Source organism: Elephantulus edwardii, unplaced genomic scaffold (genome assembly GCF_000299155.1).
Source record: "Elephantulus edwardii isolate Elephantulus edwardi_28Jun2011 unplaced genomic scaffold, EleEdw1.0 scaffold00109, whole genome shotgun sequence".
NCBI classification, from domain to species: domain Eukaryota; kingdom Metazoa; phylum Chordata; class Mammalia; order Macroscelidea; family Macroscelididae; genus Elephantulus; species Elephantulus edwardii.
In genome coordinates this window covers 10782325-10788434 of record NW_006399859.1, presented here as the reverse complement: position 1 = coordinate 10788434, position 6110 = coordinate 10782325, and the positions used below count along the sequence as shown (strand labels likewise).

The 6110-nt window shown below is 43.8% G+C and overlaps 1 pseudogene; it reads left to right on the top strand.

Annotated features, from left to right (window-relative positions):
• The first annotated feature begins 3253 nt into the window (after positions 1-3253).
• Positions 3254-5141, top strand: LOC102847344 (annotated as a pseudogene).
• Positions 5142-6110: the final 969 nt, after the last annotated feature.

Genomic DNA, 6110 nt, shown 5'->3' with positions numbered 1-6110 from the left:
TCAGCTACAATATCTCTAGTACCACGACCCCTTCTAAACCCAGTCTGGACTTCTGGCAGTTCTCTGTTGATGTGCCAGTCTAAAAACCTAGTTCCGTAGGATGTGCTCTGTTCCCAGCTCTCTGTCTTGATTGTAGGTACTAAGGTTCCATGTTCTCTGCTGGCTTTTCTCTCTAGTGAGGGAAAGTGTTAGTGCTACACCCCAGGGAAACTCCCCTACCATTGGACCTGGGCTTTTATGGAATTGTTGTTGGGTACCATCTAGTTGGAACTCATCCCATAGCTGACCCTCCAATGGGTTTTCAGAGGCAGCTTAATCACACAGGAGAAGATTGTCCATCCTTCTCCTGTGGAGCAGCTGGTGGATTTGAACTTTGTACCTTTGGGATTGTATCACAGTTTCTTACCACAAGACCACCAGAGCTCCCTGTGATGGAATTACAGGTGATGTATCCTACGCTTCATCCTTCTACAACACCTTGATTTACTGGATAGAAAAGAATCATCACACAACTTCCACATTATATCTTTATAGAAATATATTTTGTGGGAATACAATTCATGATAGGTTCCAACTACCCAAGTTCATGACCCACACTTCCAACAATCAATTATTTATCTCTACTATACTCCAGTATTGTTGTTTGCTGTCTAGTCATAACTGACCTGTAGCTGACTGTCACAGGTTTTCAGGAGTTAAATCGCATGGGAGGAGATTGCTATGTTTCTCCCACAAAGCAGGTGGTGGAGTCAAACCGCATTCCTTTGGGATCGCAAGGCAGCTTCTTACCAGTAGACCACCAGAGCTCCTAAACCAAAGGCAGTGCATTTCTGAAGTTTGAATCTACCAATGTTTCCTCAGGAAAAAGATGGGCAGTCTCATTGGAGGGTCAGCTGTGATTTGATTCAAGCTTGACAGTCCTACTTTCCTTTCTTCCTAATATAATGCTAAAGGATTTGAGATATAGATTTCAAAAGCAAATGAGGATGATGTTGTTATGTGCCATTGTGTCACCTATGACTCCTAGAGACCCTCTGTACATAACTCTGAACCTTGTCCTATCTTAAACCAACCTCAACAGTCTCTGACACACCTATTTTCCTTGTCCCAGTTACTGTGTTGATTCATCTCATCCAGGGTCCTCCTCTCCTGCACTGTCATTCCACCCTTCCAAGCATGATGTTCTTCTCCAAGGACTGATCTCTCCTGACAACATGACCAAAGTCTGTGAGACAGATCTTCAAAATCCTTGCCTCCAATGAGCAACTTGGCTTCACTCTAGGACAGACTTATTTATTCTTTTTGCAGCCCATGATATATTTAATAATCTTCTTCAGCATCACAACTCAAAAAGCATCAATTCTTCATCCGTCATCCTTAGTCAATGTCTAGTTCTCTGATGCATAGCAGGTAATCGTGAAGATGGCCTAGCTCTGGAACATCTTAGTCTCTAGGATGACTTCATTGCTCTTCAGCATTCTAGACATGTCCCTATCAGAAGACTTTCTTAATGCAACTGGTCTTTTTTATTTCCTCACTACTGATGCCAAAAGTGTTTATTGTGGAACCAACCAAGCTGAAATTATTAACAATATGAATCTCTTCATCTATCATGGTGCTGCCAATTGGCTCAATGGTGAGAATTATTGTCTTCTTCATGTTGCGCTTCAATCAATATGAAGCCTACAGCCCTTGAAGCAGCAAGCGCTTCAGGTCCCCCTCAGTTTCGGCAAGCAAAGTTGTGTCTTCTGTATAACATCTGTAGGTTGTTGATGAGTTTTCCTCCAATCCTGATGCCACATTCCTCCTCATAATGTCCAGCCTCCTGAATGATCTGTTCCACATATACACTGAAAAGCTATGGAGACAGGACACACCCATGGCACACTACTTCCTTGATTTTGAACCAAGCAGTATTTCATTGTTCTAATGACTGTTTCCTTCTCCAAGTATGGTTTCCCATGAGAACAAACAAGTGTTCTGGGATTGCCATTCTTCTCAATATTAGCCACAATTTGTTGTGATCCACATAGTCAAATGCTTTTGCATGGTCAATGAAACACAGATAGTCATTCCTCTGGTACTCTCTCCTTTAAGCCACAATCCATTTGACATTGACTATGATGTCCCTAGTGACATAGCCTCTTCTGAGCCCAGCTTGTATTTCTGGTAGTTCTCTGTCAATGTACTGCTTCAGTCATTTTTTGAATAATTTTTAGCAGGATTTTGCTTGGGTGTGATATTAATGACTGTTGTTGCTATGTGCCATAGAGTCACCTGCAACTCATAGTGATATACATATATATCACACACAATAGCTTTGAATTCTGTCCTATCCTGAGCCATCTCACTGACTATGACACACCCATCCACATAGCCCTAGTTAGAGTGTTAATCCATCTAATCCAGTGTTTTCTTCTTCCGTGCTGTCCCTCCACCCTTTCATGCTTAATGTCCTTGGATAAGGACATGGTCCCTTCTGGCAACATGCCCAAGATACATGAGACAGAGCCTTAAAATCCTTTCCTCTAAGGAGAAACTTGGTTTCACCCTCTTCAAGACAGACCTGTTTGTTCTCTTGTTGGTCCATGGTATGTTCAGTAGTCTTCTCCAGCACCACAACTCAAAGCCATTGATTCTTCTTCAGTCATCATTAGTCATTGTCCAACTGTCTGATGAAAAGCAAGTAATTGTGAAGACTATTGCCTGGATCAGAAGCACCTTAATTCCTAGACTGATGTAATTACTCTTTAGCACTTTGGAGAGGTCCCTGACAATAGACTTCTCAATGCAATTTGTCTTTGATTTCCTGACTGCTAGTGCCAATAGTGGAGCCAAGCAAGCTGAAGATGATAGTCCTGGAACATAAGCTCAGGGATAAGGAACTCAGAAAGAAATCTTTCCCTAAAGCTGATTATGAGATTTGGACTTAGAATCTCCTAAACTCAAGAGAGATTGGCAGGGCTCCCGCTCAGGGGTTTGGAAGACAGCTCAATCAGCTCAATGATAAATCAGTGGGGAATGGCTGGTGTGGGTGGAGGTGATGGAGGGGCACGGTGGGTCTAAGAGCAGAGCCTGGTGCTGGCAGCCAAGGCATGGGACATGGCCCAGCTCTCCAAAAATGTAATTCTTGAAGAAGGAAAAAGTTGGGAACAAGGATCTTGGGGAGGACAGAAGCTGATCTTCTCCAGCATCTGAAGAAGCTCTTACCCTGGGCCTTCAATCTGTGTGACAACGTCAAGGGCCCAGCAGAATGGCCGCAAACAATAAGAGCCAGAGCTCATTGGCCCTTCACAAAGTGATCATGGTTGGCAGTGGAGAAGTAAGCAAGTGTGCCCTGATACTTCAGTTCATGTACAATGAGTTTGTTGAAGACTATGAGCCTACCAAAGCTGAGAGCTATAGAAAGAGGGTGGTTCTCGATGGTGAAGAAGTTCAGATAGGTATTCTGGACACTGCTGGGCAGGACTATGCAGCCAGTCAAGACAATTACTTTCCAAGTGGAGAAGGTTTTCTCTTCGTCTTCTCAATCACAGAACATGAGTCCTTTACAGCAGTGGCTGAGTTCAGGGAGCAGATACTACATCTTAAGGCTGAAGAAGATAAGATTACACTGATTTCACATGCAAGCAAGATTTTACTGAAGATTATCCAAAAACGACTGGAACAGCACATCAACAGAGAACTACCAGAAGTCCAGGCTGGGTTTAGAAGGGGTTGTGGTACTAGAGATATTGTAGTTGATGTTAGATGGATCTTGGCTGAAAGCAGGGAATACCAGAGGAATGTCTATCTGTGTTTCATTGACTATGCAAAGGCATTTGACTGTGTAGATCATAACATACTATGGTTGACTCTGAGAAGAATGGGAATCCCAGAACACTTGATCGTTCTAATGCGAAACTTATACTTGGACCAGGAGGCAGTCGTCAGAACAGAGCAAGGGAACACTGCATGGTTCAAAATTGGGAAGGGCGTACGCCAGGGATGCATCCTATCTCCATACTTTTTCAACCTGTATGCAGAACAGATTACCCGGGAGGCTGGGCTCTATGAGGAAAAATGTGGGGTCAAGATTGGTGGAAGATTTATCAACAATCTGCGTTATGCGGAGGACACAACCCCGCTTGCTGAAACTGAAGAGGACCTGAAGCACCTGCTGCAGAGTGTCAAGGACTGCAGCCTACAATATGGATTGAGGCTCAATGTCAAGAAGACAAAGATTCTCACCACTGGACCAATTGGCAGCATCAAGATGGATGGTGAAGAGATTGAGATTGTACACAGCTTTAGTTTGCTTGGTGCCATAGTCAACAGTCTTGGCACCAGCAGCCAGGAAATTAAAGGGCTCATTGCCATGGGAAAGTCTGCTGTTAGGGACCTCTCCAAAGTACTGAAGAGCAATGGTGTCTCTCTGGAGACTAAGGTGCGTCTGATACAGGCTTTGGTCTTCCCAATCACTTGTTATGCATCAGAGAGTTGGACAATGACCAGGGAGGATAGAAGGAGAATTGATGCGTTTGAGCTGTGGTGCTGGAGAAGAGTATTGAGTATACCATGGACTGCTAGGAAAACAAACAGATTTGTCCTGGAAAGGGTTAAACCGGGTGGCTCCTTGGAGGCAAGGATTCTGAGGCTCTGTCTAACATACTTTGGACATGTGAGGAGAGACCGGTCCTTGGAGAGGGACAACATGCTTGGGAGGGTGGAGGGACAGCGCAGGAGAGGAAGGCCCTCTGTGAGGTGGATTGATTCAGTGACTGGGATAATTGGGATGGGAGTGTCAGAGACGGTGTGATTGGCACAGGACAGAGCGGAGTTTAGGGTTGTTGTACATAGGGTCGCTATGAATCTCAGGCGACTCGATGGCACATAACAACAACAACAACAACTCGTGGTGGGAAACAAGGCGGACCTGGAGGAGTAGAGACAAGTGCCCATCAATGAGGCCAGGAGTAAAGTTGAAGATGGTATGCAGTATGTGGAGACGTCGGGCAAAACCTATGCCAACATGGACAAAGTCTTCTTTGACCTAATGAGAGAAATCAGAGCAAAGAAGGTATCAGAAAGCAAAGTTTAAAAATAGCAAGACAAGCAGCAAGAACAAGAAAAGGTTTAAGGAAAGATGTTGTCTACTGTGAATGCTGATCTAAATCAGGGCCACTGAGGACGCAGAGCTTGGTTTTTAAGAAGACTGTACCTGACCTCTGTGGTTGTGCCACTCCTCCCCCTTGCCTCCCCCCATCTCTCCACGGGAAAAGTCTCCCGATTAGTGTCTGGCAGACAAAGTGAGCCCATGTTCTTCAGTGTTAGTGGCCTCTTTATCAGGAGTTCTGCTTTACCTTCCTCCTCAAAGTTCAACCATGTTTATAATGTTACAGTCTTAGAAAAAGAAAAATACTGTCAAAAAGAAAAAAGAGAAAGAGAGAGACTGGCAGCAGTGTGAGAGACAAGCAATGAGATGTGAGCTGAGCCATCATATCAAGGGTTGGCTGGAGTGAGGAGAGAAGCGCTGGATGGGATAGGGGAGAGAGGAAGGGGATGCTGGTGGAGTAGAGAAAACGACAAGACAAGACATATGCCTGGAGTGGGGGTGAGGGGCAGGGAATAGACCAACCCTGAATCCATTGGTTACTTTTCTCAAGGGAAAGTGTCTTTCATCTGAAGAAGGTTTGACCATCCACTTCTGAAATAACAGGCCTTCGAAAATCCTGTGTACAATACAGCACACTTAGAGTAGACTAGCAGATATGGTACTTCATATTTGAGCTCTCATATTTGGAAACACAAAGGAGGAAGGAGAGTTGTAAACAGACATTAATAATTTGAATGTGGAATGTGAGAAGCATGAATGTAGGAAACTGGACATTTTTAAGAAAGAAATGGAAAACATAAACATTGAGATGGATTGGCATGGGACATTTTGAATTAGATAATCATATGATTTACTATGTCAGAGATGAAAAGGTGAGGAAAAACAGGGTTACTGTTATAATTAAAAATGTCATTTCTACATTCAGATGGCTAACAAACACATGAAGAAATGCTCAAAATCCCTAGCCCTAAGAGAGATGCAAATTAAAACAACTATGAGATATCATTTCACCCCA